We start from the raw sequence: 20,105 nt of genomic DNA, 5'->3' as shown, positions 1-20,105 counted from the left end.
AGGTGATGGGAAAAGTCATAGATATGTGTTCGGTACCAAACACTGAAGTTGTTTACATACTTACAAAAGCTGCCAAGTCACATGAAAGGATTAAATACCGACTATCATATTCATTATATGACAGGAGAGAGGTATCTACAAAGTTGTGTAAACAAATCGTAAATGATATAACACAAAACATGGTAAGTATTGTTATTTGTATTTTTATTTTGCGTTTTGAAAATGTCTCGCTATATTTTTTAACTTTGTTTATATTAACATATGATATTTTGTTTGGCAGAATTTTGTTGAAAGCTGTTCAATTATGTTGGGAGGCATTCATTTCATAGAGCATGATATCAAGAATGTTGTCAGCCATTTTTACTCAGTGTCAGAAGAAGATATGCAAAACATGGAAAATGTAGTAATTGATGATGCTACAAAACTACATCCAAAGAATCAGAAAAAAAGGCCTCTGGTGGATAAATCTAGCAAGGGTAAACAAGTTACTTTTGAGGACGATGAAGTTGAAATTGACAATGAAGCATATGTTGCCATTACTGAAGATGACATTGAAATTGCGGAAGGTCGTAAAAGACCAAAAGTAACAATGCCCAAGAATAGATCTCTTGAGAATGTTAAGACGAAAAAAAGTAGAGTTGAAGATCTTGAAGTAGTCATTACCAGCAGTCAAGAACCTAGTGAAACTTCAAAAGAAAGCAGAGAAATCATTACACCAGGAGCTGATTTAGGTGATGGCATTATCAAAACAAAACAAAATGCCATTCGACAGAATTTGACAAAGAGAAACTTAATTGATGGTGGTCGTACATTTCAGTTAAATGTCAGACAAACCTATAAGGCAAGTGAAGGACAATGCCAATATCAAGTCAGAAAGCCACATCATCTGCATGTTCACAACTTGAAGACATTGATGAGGTACAATCCATATGCTCATGTGGTTAGTTATGTGCTTCTTGTTGATCCACTTCAAGTTCCCAACAAAGAAGCATTTGATAAGTCAAAATGTTTTGAATACAATTATTATGTGCTTGGGGGGAACCATTCTGTTGAAGCTCAAAGACAATTGATGGAGGAATATCCTAATAACCCACGTTTTGAAACAATGAAATGTATCATTTATGCTAGTTTAAATGAAACAGAAGCAAAGTTAGTGGCATGGGATCATAATTCAGATAATGAATATAGGATGTCTATGACTTTGATCCAAAATGTTAGATTTATTCATAGTAAATTCCTAGAGAAATGTGGTGGGGATAAGATCAATATTACTGCAGATTTCCGAAAGGAATGTTGTATGGAAATAGGCTATCAAATTGAAGATAAAGGCAATTCAAAAAGTGGAAAAGACAACAGATCTAGCGATTTATTCAGTGGTGTTGATAACATTTTCCAATTGGCATTTAGAACTGGAGATATTTGGAATTTGATTGATGACATTTTTAGCATGTGGGAAGACATTCGCATTAAAAACCAGAGGGTCAGAAAGTCTAAGCCATTGATATGTAGCAACAATAAATTAGCGCCTGAACTGAAGCAACTTCCAGACGATATGACCATCACGCCTTGGAGGGCGATGCAAGGAGTGAAAGATGAAAAAATTGTCAAAACAATATTATCTCGTGTGAAGTCGGGGGAATTATCATTGGAAGAAATGTCTGAAGAATTTCAAAAGTAAGTTTGCTGAATTATTTTTACTTATTTCCAGGATTATAGTTATCTTTTAAATAAAACATGTTGTTATTGGTAGTATTTGTTATACATATCATTATATTAACTTTTTCTTACTTTATCTATGCAGTGACAAAGTTTACATGAAAATTCAGGAACAAATGGTTAAATTGTTGAATGAAGATAGTTGGGATGATGTTGTACGCAACTATCCAGATTCAAGTTCTACATCAACATTGAAAGATTTTTATCTTGCATTTAAAAAGGTAACTTGATTTATACATTCAGTTTTAATCATCTGTGTACTATTTTTAATTTAAAACGTACACATACATTTGTTTGTTTGGTAAAAGATGAAGAAAGAAGATAATGGAGCACCAAACAGTTTCAAGACTTTTATTGAAAAAATAAAGATTGAAAGACTGAGAAAGCAACGTATTAAGAATGTTGAACTTGATCCAACTCTTAATCATTTCATTTGGAATGGGCTAGACACTATTCAATATCAAGTAATACAAGGCGACTGTGAAGACATTGCGAAACTCGTACCAAAAAGGGATTATGCCCTGGTTATTGCAGATATTCCCCATGGTTTCAATATTCCAAACATTTGCTATGATATTGACCCTTATACTTATCAAGCTTTTAATAAAGTGGTGGCGGGATTTAAGGAAGTGACGTCATCACCATTATGGAGATTTGTGACATTTCATTCAGACACACAATTGGCAATGTTATTGTCAAGCTTCAAGGGGAAAACAAATTCAAGGATGCAGCTTACATGGTAAGATGTTTAAAGGTATATTTGATTAATGTTGAAAAATTAATTTATGTACAAGTTAATTGAACTTTTACTATTTTATGTTACAGGCAAAAGTCAAATCTTCTTGACAATGAAGATCAACAATTTATAAATGACTGTGAGTTCATTCATATTGATAGTTGGGCAAAAGATGATAGCCATATGTCTATGATTTTTAATCGGGTGGACAAAAAGAGTCATAGCCAAATACTGACTTATGATGTTGTTGTGAGAAAACTAACATATGAAGACAAAGAAATGAAAGGAGAGATAGTTAACATTTATCAGAAACCACAATTATTGATTAACTATCTTATAGACATATGTTCAAATGAAGGAGATTGGGTTCTGGATTTATTTTCTGGCTCAGGTACATTTTGCCACATGGAATTGAATTTCAATATGTTCTTTTTTTTAATTAATATGTCATTGTACTAATTTACTTCATTATTTTTTTGTGCTTGATAATTAGGTACAACACTAGCATGCTGCCTTCAAAAAGGAAGAAATTGCATTGCAATTGAGAAAGATCCATTACAATGCAATTTCATTCAGCAAAGAATTAATGCTCTTCAATTTCTTCCAGACGCAATGCAAGAAATTGGGTTGAAGAAAGGGGACTTTAGTGAATCACGTGTGGCAAAAAAGGCAAAGGAACCCCAACCACCATTACATGGAATGTATGGAAAGACATATATTGGGGGATTTGCAGACATGAAAGACCCATTAGAAGAGAAAAATGAGCAAAATGAAACAGAAATATTGTGGAAGAGGACAATGATGAAACTCTAGAGGACGAAGAGTTTGGATTACGTGACATTGTTGATTAAATTTAAGTTATGCTTGTAACTCAAGCTTTGCAATGTTTTGACTTTGACATTTTATGAGAAGAATAAACACTCAATTAGGGTTGTTATACGTTCAATATTGGTAATATGTGATTTTTGCATTGATTTTTAAGTTAATCATTATTTTTTGAAAAAAAAGTAGTTATTATTATCTTTTTGACATGAAATTCATAAAAAAAACTATTATTTGACCATTTTTAGTTAATATTTTTGTATAAAAATTGTGATTTTGACATGTTAATTCTAGCAAAAAATTATCAAAACGTTTAGTTTTTTTGTTATATTTATGTTAAAAATGGTTATTTTTTATGTCCATTGTTAAAAAATGATGTTTTTTAGAAACAATTATTTCATGTGGATTGAAAAATTAATTAAGGATGTCTAAATATGTAGATTATCTAAAATTCAAACTATCGACTTTCTAATTTAAAAACGCAAAACAATAAAAACCCCACTAAAAAAAAAAATAAATTAAGATAGAGAACAAGAAAATATGAATACAATGATGACTTCAAAAACTATCAAATTTAGAAAATAATTTTTTACATTTCACACACTAGAAAATTTAAAGTCAAAAAATAGGTCTTTTAAAAAAAGGGTGTGATGCAGAATACTCACTTTTTAAAATCAGGATGAAAATCACTACCATTCACTACCATTCTAGAACTTAATGCACATGAAAAAAATTAAAGTTCCAAAAACCATGTTCTTAAAAAAACATGTGTATTCTGCATCAACACTTTTGAAAATCGGGTAATTTTTTTGCCACCTCTACAAAACGGGTAACAATATCAGTTCCCATTTCAAAGTTTACATTATTATATTAAGAAGTGTAAGTTCTAGTCATAGAACACATCCATTTCCAACCACTAGTTCCGATAGCAGAACATTACAACCACAACCGCCTACTCCTCCAAAGAGATGTACTAGCTCTGCGTAGTGAAGAAGCTAATGCTTATTACAATACTGTCCAAGCTCTCTCTAAGATAGTCTTATTAGAACCTTGGTTGAGCAAAAAGCCTGTACAATGAGTTATGAGGGACTATTTATAGCAAAGGGTGGGGTGGCACTTGACATTCCCCTTTGTGATAGTTCAACTACCTTCATGACTCTTAATCTACTCTATGACTGTTACATCCAACTATTGACACTTGACTTACACTTGAAAAGACAGTACATTACAATGCACATGTACCCATGTGAGAGAAATGGCTTGAGCAAGCCATGATAGACATCACTATGACTTAGGCAACCATGGAATTCCAACTCCTCAACATCCTTGTGTTGATCAACAGTAACATACTGATGCCAAGATCGGTAGTCCGCGGTGGTGTCTGTGTGCTCCAAGGTGACATCTTTCTGGACCTTGACTCTTGCCTCCATAGCATCTAGGTACATTGATTGGGCTCCTCTGTCCAACTCATTTGTAAGCATGCGCATCATTGTCTCCAATGAGGTTGGACTGGCAACATACTTGTGCATGATGTTTGCACTGATGGGCAAGTCTGAGCTGCTGGCAATGCACATCAAATCATCGAAGTACAAGTCAAGCTCTAGTCGGACCTGTGCCTTTGTCTTCACCTAGGTGAGAGTCCCAATAGATGGGATCGCATGTGCGCACACCACAACATCCATACTCTTGAATACACGTGCATGGGAAGCCTGTATACTACTGATGAGATGTGGGATATACTCATAGTTTCGGATCTCACTCTGGATACGTGCCTTCAGCTCGACCGCACTGGCCTTCATCATCTTAGGCAAGTGAATCGGGGCTCCCTTGTATCTCATCATCCATGTTTGCATGTAATCAACAACAACATGCAAGTTCGTCAAGATACGTTCTCTTCTAGCACATCACTGCTTCCATCTGTTGAGATGGACGATTGCCTTATGCACGGTACCAAACTTGGAGTACAACGCTCGCATAACTGTGTCAAGGGACAATACTTCATCTAGTATTGCCTTCTTCAGTTCAGCTCAGGCAGACGCTGTCACCAACTCTCCTCCTTGCTTGGCCGTCTATAGTTCCTTAGCCATTCACTCATTCTCAGCTATCAGAAAGTGAATACTTGAGCTAGTGGATTCGGAATACACTCTGGTTGCATCGACCAAGGTTTCTGGATGTTTGCGCACATCAAACATGATCACTCGTTCCTCAACTTGCATAGGAGATGTATGATCATCCAAAGTCGACACTCTACGATACTATACAACTCTATGTTGAGACTCGTCAAATGAGATGTTGTGCATCTCTCCTTTTAGCTGATCTCCGAGGATCTCAGTGCCTCCTCGGTCGCCTGATACTTGCTCATCATCTAGATGCGGTAAAGTAGGTAAGTCGACCTCTTGATAGCGAGACATAAGGTTGATGTCCTATTCCGATTCTGTTGTTGCATATCTGTATCCAACTGTTGAAGTGCTTGCTCTATCTCACGAGCGAAGTCTTGCTCCTGCGATGGTTCACCCTATCTACCTGATGTCGATTGTTTTGATGAATCCACTACCTATATGGGCGTTGTTTCATCTATTTGCACATGTTACGCCCCCTGCTACCTGTTGCTGTTGTGCTTCCTTCTCATGTTTATGCAACCCTTGTTCCTTCCGAAGTTACTCCTTCAGCTCATGTAACTCCTTCTCTATTTCCTCCATTCTTCTCTTCTCCCTCTGCCTTTGCGTGATTCGCTTGTCGCGCTATTGCCTCTTCGCCTCTATAACCATAGTTGCTTTCTCTACCAGTGGATCTAATCAGAACTTGCATCTTTTCTCTTCCTCCATGCGATCGACAATATTCATCTTGCCCTTGTCGCGCAGTGGTATGCTTACTTCTGTTGGTGCTGCTGCTTCTGGTGCTCTTCGAGATGCTGCTTCATGTTGCTTCGCTAACCACTCCACAGTGAAGCCGACTGGTTCATTGAGTCTGGAGGAGTTGTAACAGTATCTCCGTGGGTCCTCCTCTACCTAATGGCATGCCCTGTGGATCCAGTTGAATTGTACTCTTGTGTAGTGATCCTTCACAAGACAATGTGGGTCATATGGATTGTAACTTTAGAGGTCGAATGGGTACTTCTTCATATGTTCTGCTTCGACATCCACTTGCTTGAAACTCCGGATCTTGTATAACCCAATCCGAAATGGAAGAGTGGGCCAAGGTGCCTTCTTCTTCCGGTGTAGTCTAGCTGTCAATCCTGCTGAGATGTGATATGCTACTTCCTGCATGACGAGTATGTCCAAGGAAAACTTCGGTAGAACATGCGGAGGCTTCTCCGCGTTGTATATCCATATGAAGGTGTCGGACGGTGCGGCATACCAATCAGCCTCCATTGCTACTTTCGACATGCAGGGTGGATCCTATTCAAATATCATCTTGTAAACTGGGGTGACAAAATGATCGGAAAATCGTGTGATAACTCCTCTAAAGCTGCATTCAGACAAAAACTTACAATACTTGTTCACAACAGTCTCTGCCGGTGACCATGCCCACTCCAAACCTAGGAACTTCTGTTGAGCACAGATTGCATCTAATATGTAGGTGGACATGTAGACCTCTTCTTGCATACCTTCGGGTGATTTTCGAGCCTTTGTTACCTGTTCCTTCAACTGATGAGATAACATGTCGGACCAGTTACATGGTTTGCCCTCTTTGGCCAGTTGGTCCAGCGTGATCACCCAACTCTATGGTAAGGTTTCTGTGCTTTCTTGGCCATACAGTCGACATGCAAATATGACCAAGTATTGATAATAGATATTCCTTTCACAGTATCTTTGTCTTGTAGATCTAGTTGGGTGTCATCCTGAATCTAGCCGGCTCCTTTACCCAGTTCTTAAGAATGTCTCTGGAGTTGGAAATGCTGTCCTGTACCTAGTTCTTAAGAATGTCCATAAAAGTGCCTGCAAATGCTTCATTGACCTCTTGCCATTTCATCTTGATGTCCTTGTCTAGAAACAACTTGTTATCTTCATAGATCGGTAGACACGCGACACCTGCTCAATTGCTACTCCAAACGCACTTCCATCAATGTCCTTTGATCCTTCTCTCTTGGAGGCCATTGATCCTCTACTGCTAAGAGGCAGATGAACACCTGAAAGATCTAGAGATAAAGTGACATGCATGGCACGAAATCTGTCAGGAAAAACCAAAGAAAATTCAAGGAATGATATAACACATACCTGGGGAATGATTGGCAAATATTGCACAATTACTTATGGGAGGCTGGGTGACTAGCTGCCAGAACTGCTCAAAAGGAAGTTTGGGTTGTCTGGGAGGCAAGAATGGCTGCTGGATTTGCACAATCCAGACTAAATGCTGATAGCTGGGATTGCCCAATGCGCAATTCCAGCTGGCAATGACTGTAGGTTTAGGGACTATATTGTGTAATTTTTTGGGCCAGCGTTTACTGTCCCTTAGAAATGTGAAAAATAGTCCTGGAGGATAGTGCCTGGGTAGAAATGCACATTTCTGGAGAGGAAGATAGAGCCTTCCTTCCCCAGATTGTGCAATGCAGTCTCGGTGAAGGGAGAATTCGGGCCAAGGTAGGCCAGTCTCACCAACGGGTAACTGAAAGCAAATGTGAAGTGAATGCATGGTGACACTAAATGAAAGTAGAAGTGATTGATCGTGCATGCAAACATTGAATGAAAGATTCAATAAACAGATCAACATGCATGTGGGTGAAGCGAGTCGCCGAATTGACGATCGTTTGTGCAAAATAGTTTCATGCATGCAACAGCGGTGAGATAGCAACAAAAAATGAAACGGTGCTAGTACAAGCTAATATGCATGTCAACGACAGTAAGCATTCAAATAAATCAAGCAAACAACACTCACACAAGCAAAACCACAAAAAGCGATAGAAATGCTAAAAAAGACAAGTTGATACCACTTACTTGTGAATAGTTGAGCTGGATGTGTCGAAGAGTCCTGGATGTGCTGTGGGATGTTAGAGCTCCAATATCAATGTGAAAGAATGAGCTTTGATGCTTCGAATAAATAAGTTTGATATCATGACGCGCATGTCACATATTTAGGAAAATGTGACACTTGGAGGAAAGTTTCTAAAACGAACTTTGCATGTAACGTCTAACTGTTAAAAATAGCTCCCTGAATCAAGGGATTCTTTTTGCATGTTTCCTTTTGCTATTCCCGGAAAAAGCAAGCCATGCATGCACGTTAAGTTTCCTTGGTCCCAGGTGGAACTGGTTAACCCAACTGCTCATGCATGAGGCTGCTCAACTACTGGGAGAAAATGCACATTTCTGGATGGGAGCTGGGCTGGTTGCCCAGGAGATTTGCACAATTTCTAGGCAGAGCAGCTGACTGCTGCCCAGGATTGCACAATTCCTGGGCTGAGCAGCCCTGCTGGGAAGGATTGCGCAGTTTTTTGGGTGAAGCCTGACTGGCAGGATTGCACAATTCTGGAGCCCAACAGGTTTCCAGACAGAATTTCGCAATTTCTAGATGGAAGGCTGGTTTCCCTCTAGAATTGCGCAATTTCTTGGGGAAGTTGCTTAGCCTGCAGTTGTACCAAGTCCGGGTGATCAATCTATGAGGGGAATGCATCAAGATTTGTTTGACAGGCTGTATTTGTGCAAGAAGAACACTGAAGCTTGTGTACTTGATGAAGCAAGACAAGGTGTTGTGAAAGGTTGGTAGGGAGGCTAAAAACTGAAGCTAAGGAAAAATTTTGGAGGGTGGTTGTAGCCACTACAACAAAATCTAAATTAAGGATTACTAAAAAATCAAATAGATGACAAGTTATATATTCAAAATATCATTACACTACAATTCAATTAATCATCACACAATAAATTGAGTAACTAACACACTGTAAATAACATGCAATTCACCAAGAATTAAGACACGATCTACACCAAAGAATGGCTCATTGTTCCTAATCAATTCTAAGCATCAACTGACCACAAGATTCAGGGGTTTCTTGTCAATAGTATATAGATTTGCATGCAACTAAAACACTTTCATTCAGAACAGAGGATTCAAGCTTAAAATATAAGAATTTATTTCTCAGAAATTTGTTCTAAACCGAAACTTCCTTCTTCAACGTTCACGAGATCGACAAAGTAATCAAAAGAATTAATAAATGTAGAGTATATTCATAATAATGATCCATAAGCCTGCAAAAACTCAATGAACATTACACCATCTATCTTGACTCAGATCTATGAAAGCATTGAAGGAAAATTAAGTAAGATTTCAAGTACGAGAAATATGGAAACCATCAACAAAAGAAAATGAATCGTTAAGTACAGTTATTCCTAATGAAATCGAAACACACCTCCTATCTAGCAAAAAATGTTACAAGACTTGATCAAGGTTTATGGTGGGCCCTTTCCACAACTTAGAACAAGTCTTTCTCAGATATAAATAAAAGGTGAGACAATTATATTAAAATCCTTTAATAAAACATAATTCTAAGAGTTTCAAAATAGAGTCAAGAGATACTGTGCAACAATCCCTTTGTCACTAGTTCAGTCTATGCGTATAGTTGTGTGTACATGTGTAACCTCTCATATAAACACCAGGGCTTTTTAAAGAACTCAGGCCTCCAAATAGTTACAACAATATGACCGAAGAAGGCAAATACATCTGTGATTTTGGATAATTTAATCCAGGATAAATCCCCAAGATCACTTCATCAGATCATAACTAAACTATTCCATTTATGACACTAATTTTGGATCAAGGAAAATAACACTATGCTTATGAAATAAAAAAACTATCTTCGGGATGTCGACAATTGACTGGTTTCCTGTAATAGAGTACCAATTTAAGTATAAAACTGAGTACAAAATAATTGCTCCAAAAATGGTCGCTTGATATATTCGTTGGACTGGGTGCTGGACCTCCAATGACCTGTCCTCATACTCAAATGTCTTCCCTATATTTAAGAGTCCATCTGTAGATCAGTCAATTAAGTCAAGAATATAAATTTATTTAACATCCACCTAAACCAAACAAAGATATATGGAAATGGTAGTTATTAGTAATTCTCACCTCCATTGTAAAGTAGCATAGTTTAACAAATGTGGAGTCCTTTTATGGTGTCAAAAATGAGTGAAGTAGTATAAATGGTAGTTAAAGAAGTAGAATAGGGGGTGAAAAAGGGTACAAAAGTAGGGCCCAACACCTTCTATCGGAGAAAAATGTGTACATCCAGGAGCCTCTTTCCTTATTAGACTGTGCATTGTGCAATCTCTATTAGTAAATGCTCCCTCTTGCCCTTTGTAATTGCACACTACATAATTCTTGGGCCCAAGCCATGCATTGCACAATCCCAACCAATAGTGAGGGCCCTCCTTCCTACTGTCACTACAAACTACGTAGTAGGAAGCTTCTCTCCATTAACAACTGTGAATTATGTAGTCTCAATCCATATTTTATCTCCCTTGCTGTGAATCCCTACACAATCCCATCTCAGACACTGCACAATGAACATTTAAATTTACTAGTAGAGTTACTCTTCCTTTCTTTTTCTCAAGCATTGAACGACCTCTTGTCAATGATTTTCTTCCACTTGTGAGTGATTATTATATTAGATGATCTCTTCTATAACTAACTTGTCGTTTCCATGAGTGCATTTTTCTTGCCAGGTACTACATGTATGGATCACATCATTCTTTCATCATCCTCCAACACCATGCCTCCAACTACAAAAAAGGACCACCAAAGGAGGATACATAAATAAATACTAAGGATGCCATAGATAGTAATTTGATATGAGTTCCCATCGTGTCAGACACCCAATGCTTTATTAACAAAAATTATACAGTTAGATGGCTAACCATTAAAGATGTATTCAATTCAAAGGAGTTCCCAGAGGATCTAGAGGATAGGGAAGTCTATGAGAATATCAAGCAATCAATGTTCCACAAAGTGGCTGGCAAGTATCTTGTGTTACTATGTGTTGATGCCATCAAATGGATATTGCAAAGTCTATACATCAAGAACATGGTGCTCAATAGTGTTAATGGGTTGTAACTTTCCTCTTACCAGCTGGATAACTTTCACTTGTACTATAAGTCCAATTCTGAGTAGCATTTGAATTCCTAGTTTTACGCAACTTAGGGTTATTTGAACCTTAGAGAAGTGATTAAGTCATGGTGGTAGGAATTAGCTAAGTTTCCCTAGAAGCCAGATGATACATGTTACCCACCGCCTGTGGGTAGTGCATATAGGAGAAGTATTTTCTCCTAGATGGTCCTCATCTAGCAACCAACAATGCCTTTCTGCCACCAAGTAGCTCAACGTGCCATTATCTCTACCACCTGAGACATCCATGTGATCCCTCACCCACTTGTCATGATCGTATGTTTGAAGGTTGGCCTCCTGACCCCAAAGGTATGGATTTTGATTGGTATAGTTAATTAATTTTGTTTACTTGTCATGGGAACTTTTGGGAATGGATTGGTGGGTGAATTCGGTAGAAAGAGTGGGCTAGGTTTGTACTCTTGTCTCCACTACCCAATTTCGCAATTAGCCTTGTATCCTAGTGCCGTGGGATCTCCTTTACTGGCCATTAGATTTATGGTTGACACTACATGGGGAAATCCAATTTTGGTTACGTGGTCCCACTTCCCGAAACCATATAAATTACTCCCTTCTACTCACTTTAGCCCAATTCATATCTTTTCCCATCTAGGTACATATGTTACCACTGGGTTAAGATAGGGCTAGCCTACCCCTCCCATTGTACACACCTTGGGTTAGGCCTCGAATGATGCCCGAAGGTTGATGCATCTAAAAAGAAAAGAAAAAGCAGAATTTGGCCACTCTCAACAAAAAATGTACCACAAAATGTAAAATATGGTTGGGACATACAAATTTATCACATGGGAAAAATCCACACATGAGCTCTACCCCTTATTTATGGCCATCACCCTAGTTCCTATGGGCCCAAGATGAGCCCCCTCCATTATTAAGGAACCCATGATTGTCCCAGCCCTTGGTGGGTAATGAACCAGCACACCGTGAAAGGGGTATCCATTCCTATATATTACACAACATGCTCTCATTCCCTAAAGCCTCAAACAATTATGAGGAAAAATTAATCAAAGGAAAAAGGCATATCAAGAAGGGTAGAAAAACAAAGGTCGGGGTTGTTAGCGCTTGAAATTTCACCTCAGGCTGAGAAAGGCAAACCCCAAGGCAACATCAAACCACTTAGCCTCGTAGCTAGCCCTACGGGGCAGGAGAGGGCTCTCTCCGGTATATCTCGGCAAAGATCTTCAAAGGGCGGAGATAACCAATAAAGAACACTGATTTTAGGCTAGTAAACTGATAAAAGGTTTTGTTACACTAGAAAATGTCACCATGACTATTTGCAGTTAGTATGGCTCCATCCACTGTCATACTATCCTCCTTGGCAAGTCTTATGCCTCTGCTCTTCATGTCAAACTTCAAGAAAGAGAGAAAAGTCATTAAAAGTCAATTATCTCTGGTACACAGTTTCTCTTAGCCTTACCTGCGTGTACGCAACCCAAGTTCACAATACCTGCGTACTTGTACGCTCTGTATGTAAAGGGGTGGGTGCCTACTCCTGTAAAGGTCAAAAGGCGCAAGTTTCACTCTAAAAAAGTTACTTGTGGTCATTTCTAGACTCTTCTAGAAGCTTGTTTGACGTGTATGAAGCGCCTCCAGATGGTTCATGTATCCCTACCTAAGAGGAACTTATCCCATCAAGAGGGGAGCTATCCCATCCAAAGAGGGGCTTATCCCATTGATGGTGGACCTGAATAACTTCCTCTAGAGCACTATAAATACAGGCATTGGGCCAAAGGGAGGGCAGGTTGAAAGCTGAACATTCCTAAGGGTAGATGCTGCTGGAATTAGGACTTCCTTGTAGAAGCTTGTGAGGAGAGATTACCATCTTTACTTGTTTCCATTGGGAGGTGGGTGAGTTGATCAGAGTAGGGGAGAACTCTTGTGGACCCTGGGAGGAGCTTGCACAACACCAAGGCTCAGGTTGTAATGGTTCCTTTTGTTACCTTTTAATACAAATTAGTCCATTCTTCTCAACAATTTGTCATTTATGAGTTGTTTCATATACTCCTTGGTCTATATGTTAAATATGTTTTGTTTTATGTGATATTCAGGTGCTATTTAATCGTTTGATTGTTGGTGAATGCAGGTTTCGAAGGGAAGGAGGAGCTCATCCGGATCAATGAAACTGGACTACTACAACGGCGTTGGATTACAGGTAGGATCTAAACACTTGATTTCTCATATTGTAAAAGCATATTTAGGGAAGGATTGCTCTTATTTGTCTTGTTTGTCATTAGAAAGTCTTAGGCTTCTAGGAAGGTCGGTTGTGTCCGCACTAACGAATCTTTCCGCGTGACAAAATGGCGACTCCACTGGGGAATCCATGAATGTGTTTGAGTTCTTTTTGATTTGATATTTTGATCTGAGAAAAATCGCTTGTTTTCTGATTTTTGGCTGTCTAACTGTGTATTTGGGTGGGTTAGCTTAGAGTCAATTTAGATTTTTATTTTTCTTAGCTTTGCCAATAGTACGCAGTCTCTGAGTTTGACACAGTGCGTACTTGTATGCACTGCGTCTTTGTGCACAGGGCGTACCCGCGCCTGTGTCAACAGATCACCTGCGTACCCCTGTCAAATTTGAGAAAATTTCATTTTTTCTCTTTTTTCTCTTTAGATTTTGTTTTTACTGCCCAGATCCATTAGTTTACTGTCAGAGATCTTCACCTAAACTTGTCCCGTTAGTGTCGAGGGTTTTGGTGGAATTCATAGGGATTTTGCCTTAGGGTTTGATTTTTAACTGGCCCTGTAGTGACTTTGGCGTTAGAGGTTGTCAAACTTTGGATCTCCTTGGTTTTGATCAGTCCTCTTAGGAGTCGGGCCTGTCATAGAAGTCACCCTTGTGAGAGACCTACCTTTGTGTCTTCTCTTTGCGAATCTCGAAAAGTTTGTTTGTTAAAGCCTTGAATTCCATTCTTGAGAAAAAAGAACAAAAAGATTTCGATTTTGTTTTTTGGTTAGTTTATGATTCTGCATGAACTGATCCTTAGTTGCATTTTGACTGAGTAAAACATCCGGGAATCATCCTTGTAGGCTTTTGTCCTCATTACTTTTGCTTTTAGGTAATTTTGCTTTTAGTTTGCTTTTGAGTGATTTTGATTTGATTGTATTAGATTTGTTAAATTTGATTTAATAGGATAGTTTTATATGCTTTATTAATATAGAAAAAACACAAAAATTCTTTTGGAAAAAGTTTGCTTTGGTAGCATTTGTAGACTTTTGGGAGAAAAAGGAAATTTCGTAGAGTGATTAGTGGTCATGAGTTGTGTGTTTTGAAAAGATAAAGAGAATTGTTTCTTTGATTGTCTTTACTAAGAAAGTTGTTTTCTATAAAATTTGCATTTTCCAACTCTCTTAGTTAGGAGATTCATTGAAAAAAGAAAAGTAGTGTAAATCATCTTAGGTGCATCTTTGTAGTGGTTGCGAGTCGAGTCTACACACCACCAGTTTCATCTCCACTACCTTTTGTCTTTAAGAAAAACCATAAAATTAACGCTTAAAGTAAAATCAACTTAGTAACTTTTATTTACTAGCGCTCTGAAACACCAATTTAGATCAGGCTAGTGTCTTGGAGTAGGAGAGTAATTAACTCTCCAAGACAACAAAACCAAACAAGTAGCTTATCTTGTGATAGAATAAATCCAATTGTTTCATTTGTACTCTGGGAAAGCTCCTCTTAAAGGAGAAGCACGAGCTCGTGTCCGAACCAGTGAGGGGATCAATCCTCCCTCGTTGGGAATGACGCCAGACACGCACGTATTACAAACGATAAACCTCGGATTAACCATTGTCGAGGAGCCAGGGTCACTTGTCGGTAAACCTTGGATTGTTGTCAAGGAGCCGGCAAGGGGATTGAGCTTGATACTCTGCCCTTGCGTGCTGTCGGAGTGTAGACTGTTCCCCCAGGTGCATTTGTTGCTGTTGGTAACCTTAGTGACCATTATCTTTAGGATTCTACCGAGGTGACGGTGGAGGGAAGATCCCACTCTACCTGGAGCAGACGTCGGCTAGACTCACTTGGATTTTCCGGGGGGTTCACTTCACTCGAGATGGTTAAAGTGGAGGAACTTGTGCCGGTCTATTCATTAAGCAGGTTGCCGGGGTAACTGTTCCACCCGCCACTTCTGTACTGAATCCGACGATGTTGGGTTTCATCTCCAACTAGCGTTTTTGGTCTGGAAGGTTACTGTTTGTGCTTGGTTTGACGCCCTAGATTCTTTAGGCGTATGATTCAAATTTTTTTGGTTCTTTAGAGACTTTAGGTGGTTTGCTTTGAGATTTTACTTTGTTTGTGTGTGCAGTAGTTAAAAAGTTTTTAACTGTGGCGGAATTACCGAGACAGTCTCGTAGACTTCGGGGCAAGTCTCCTGAGGTTGTTTCTGTGGCCGAATTGTTGAGGAAATCCCGTAGACTTCGGGGTGAACCTCCTCAAGACGTCCCGAGTCATTACGAAGGTTTAAAGGTCCTTGTAACTCATCCTAGTGGCAGTAGAGTAGGTTCACCTGAAGAAGGAGAGTCTTCGTTGGTAGTCCATCACGATTACCAAAGTTGTAACCCTCACTCGGCCGGGGGGCATGCGTATATCATCCTTGCGGTTGATTATTTTACTAAGTGGGCCGAGGCGATGCCTACATTCGAGGCAAGCGGCAAGACAGCAGCGATTTTCGTATTCAATCATATTATTACTAGGTTTGGTGTCCCACAAGCGATAATCACTGACCATGGGTGCCATTTTCGAAACATTATGATGACAGAACTTACAAGCCAGCTTGGTTTACGCCATGATAGTTCTACTCCTTATTATCCTCAAGCAAATGGTTTGGTTGAATCCATCAACAAAGTTCTAGTTATCATGATCCGACGAATCATTGGTATTCATCGGTCGAATTGGCATAACATGTTATTTTCAGCGCTTTGGGCATACCGAACCTCAGTAAAAACATCAACAGGGTTCACTCCTTTCCAACTAGTTTATGGTTTGGAAGCAGTGTTGCCCATTGAATGCGAAATCCCATCACTTCAAATGGCTATCGAATTACTCCCAGCTACTTCCGAAGAGGAGAAGCGTCTGTTATACTTAGCTAAATTAGATGAGACTCGACGTGACGCTGCTTTGGCAATCGAGACTCACGCAAAAAGGATGAAAGCTCAGTATGATCGTAACGTGACCCCTCGTAATTTTTCGGAAGGAGACCTAGTGCTATTATATGATCAAGCTAACGATAAATTAGGTGCTGGAAAATTCGTTCCCATGTGGCATGGGCCCTACATTGTCAAGCGAAAGCTAGCAAAAGGGGCCTATGAGATGGTAGATTTTGATGGGGACTCTTTGGGTAAGCCCAGAAATGGACTTTACCTAAAGAGGTATTATTCTTAAATGGTGGGTATGGAGATTCAGTTAGTTTTAGTTAGGTTACTTTTTCTTTATAGCTGGTATGTTTGCTTAGTTTAGACAGTGTGCTTAGCTTAGAGAGTGTGTTTTTCGTCATTATTCTGGCTTATCTTGGTTTTACTCTTGATATTGTAGATGTCGACGCCTCTCCAAACGTACATTGGATTTGCTAATGGTGCTTGTCGTAGTACACGGAATATCTCTTCCGCAGCTTGGGTTATCTATTCGCCCTCTGACGAGTTAGTTTCTATGCATGGGGTGAGCCTCGGTCAAACAACAAACAACATTGCAGAATACAGTGCAGTGATTGAACTTTTATCTGAATCTATTTCATTTGGGATTCGGAGTTTGATAGTGAGGTTAGATTCTAAACTCGTTGTATTACAGCTTAATAGAGTCTATGCCATTAGAAATCCGGTGTTATTAAGATTGTTTTTGAGGGTGCGTCTCTTGGAACGTGAATTTGATTACATTGAATATCAGCATATTCCAAGGTCTTTAAATACATTAGCAGATGCAATGGCATCTCGAATGTTAAATAGACATTTGTAACAATCATAAATGTAAATTTATAAACATTTCATCACACATGTTTAACAAAATAAGCCGGTAATAATAATATATATAGATAGGAGTGTGTCAAAAATATACATCGTCTTCGATCATAGGTTGAAAAACACCTTATGATCGGCAAAAATGATAAGTACAAAAAACCAAAAATGTCGCATGTGTCTACAAAAGTGACTAGCCAATCACTGGTGGTGCTCTCTATACGAGACCACTGCCCACGCTACCCTACACAGGAACCTCCTGAAAGGTCCCGGGACTGCGACCACGTAGCGCTGAAGTCGGATAGGAATGTCATCTATAGTGGTCTCTGGTATACCCACCGTCAGACGCTCTAGATCCTGTTCCAGCTCGGCTAAGGTCTCTGCGGCCGCATCCTGTGGGGCCGGTGCTGGTACAGCTGGTACTCTTCTCTCAAAAGCCCGGAGATTGGCCGGACGCCGTGGACCTACATCTGCATTTTGAAAATTTGTGCTGTCAGTTTTGAGACGATATATAAAAAACAAAAAAAGTAGATAATTTAAAAAAAAACTTGTGAAAAATGAAATACCTCTGTCGTCCCATTGTTCTCCCTGTGGAAGAACCATGTCCGGATCATTGCGAAAATCCATTCTGGCATAAGGAAAATCCTGAATCGCAAAGACCTGGCCCTCCAGCCAGTGAAAGTAACCATCAGGAAATCGAACAACCGCTGCTCCCTCATCAGGATGCCGGGCCATTACCGCAACCCATCTCGTCAACTTAGGCTCCCGAGGAGCCCCAACTGGAACTGTAAGATGCTGGGGGATCAACATTGGAACTCTCTCTAGGGCAAAGCTCACAACTAAAGGCCCATATCCAAAGGTCTTCAGTTGTCTGTTCTTTGCCCTGGTTAGTTGGCCCTTCATATTGGTCAACACAGCATCGCACCAGTTGAAAATGGTACCTTGGAAGCAATCTATAGCCATCCGCATTTGGGAACCAGTGGCTATGTGCAAAGCGGAAGCGCCGCAAAGTCTGGTAACTGCAAAGGAAATTACCATAAGTTCATGTCGGGATATGTATTTGATTTCTATCCCCTTATCCTGGTTTTGATTGTTGCACCACTCTAGCCGAAGACTAGCAAGGGATTGGCCACTCGGCCTAGTCCCGAATAGAGAGAGTTGCTCGCCCCTGTTAGGCAAGCCAGTGAGAAAGTATATGTCGGAGGACTCTATCTCGAGCTGGTGTTCTCCGATGTAAAAACATTGATCCTGAATGTTGCACCTTTCAACCAGCCACTCTAAGAATGGCACCTGGGCCCTCATGCCAGGTATGGCCCAGTACTTGTAGAGGCCGCATGCCTTTAAAGCATCAATGGAAGGTTGATGACCTATTGCGGCCAAATCGACATCTTCGTGTTCTCTTTCACGCCAATCTAGCATGGTGGGCAATCTACACACCAAAAAACATTAATTAGAATTCATAAAATAAAATTTTGATGGTTGATTTTTGTGTTTGGGGTTTGAAAATCCGCTTTGTGCGGAGTACGCACCCCGCGTTCAGAACACAGAGCGGCGGGACGCAGCTGTTCTGAAGGTGGGCTGCGTACTCCGACCTTTTTCCCATATACGAAAAAGTCGGGGTACGCAGGTCGCCCATGGGGCACCTGCGTCCCCCGAAAAGCGTACTCTAAAACCCCAAACCCTCCAAAAAATCAAACTAAGACTTGAAATGAAATTCTAAACGGATGAAATTGAAGAGGAGGATGTTGTGAAATACCTGAAAGAGACGGCGCTCGATTCTAAAGGTCGGATTCTCCGCAAAGTCCACGGGAAGTTTCTTGTCAAAAGCCCTTTTCTCAACCTCAACAGTAAAATGGTAAAAATGACATGGTAAAAAGTCTTTTTATAGGTTTTTTGGATGAATGAATGCTAAATTTGTTTATTTTTCACCATGAAAGGATATTTTTCAATGCATTTTTGCCCATCTTAAACAGGTATGAGTAATGTGTTGTTTTTGTGCAGGACAAAGGGTCTTTGGGGTAAAATCATCATTTTTCACAAACCAAGAAATCAGAGTCATCTTTTAAGCCCTTTTCTGACTCCTAAAACATGAAAATATTGCCGAGCGTTTCTTTTACACTCGTTAAAACAGAATTAAAAGACGGTCCTCTTACAGCCCTTTTCTGACCGTAAAAACACGAAAAGATTGCCGGATTTTTGTCATTTCAAATTCGATACTGGAAATAAAACGACATGCCTCTGATCGCTTTTTACTTTTCAGGTCAAAGGCATTAATCATGAAAGTACTCCTTGGTCGCAAGATCAAGCGGTTCTCTCAGGTATTATTTTATACTTTTTCGGGCTTGGGAGACACAAATTTACGAAAAAGTTCACCTTGGAGTCTTCTTTAGTTTTTTCAGACTCTCTAAAATTGAAAAACGCCGAGTTTCTCCTATACTGGACTCGTTAAAATTTCACAGTAAAGAACCTGTTCGATTACAAATAGGAACGGACCACTCCTTCTTAGGGTCCGAATCTAAACTAAGTTGGACTCATCCGAAGGATGAGCTTATAATCAAGCATATGTTATCCTCCTCAAGCTTGTAAAAAATAAAGAGGTACTTGCCAGAAATGGTGGGGGAAAAGAGAGAAGAATGAACCTATTTGTCATCCTTTGTTACAGAAGAACCTCATCACCGCTCTTGAACACGACACTTTTCATTCACCGGGGTTGGGAAATCCTTTGCCTTAAAGTTGATCAAACCACTTTGAAAGTCTTCAACCGTTTCCGGGTATTAACTTTGGGT

This window comes from Pinus tabuliformis, chromosome 3_2 (assembly GCF_031772625.1).
Source record: "Pinus tabuliformis cultivar Carrire ecotype Pingquan chromosome 3_2, CPIR1, whole genome shotgun sequence".
Lineage (NCBI taxonomy): Eukaryota > Viridiplantae > Streptophyta > Pinopsida > Pinales > Pinaceae > Pinus > Pinus tabuliformis.
Note: the sequence above shows the minus strand (reverse complement) of the source record.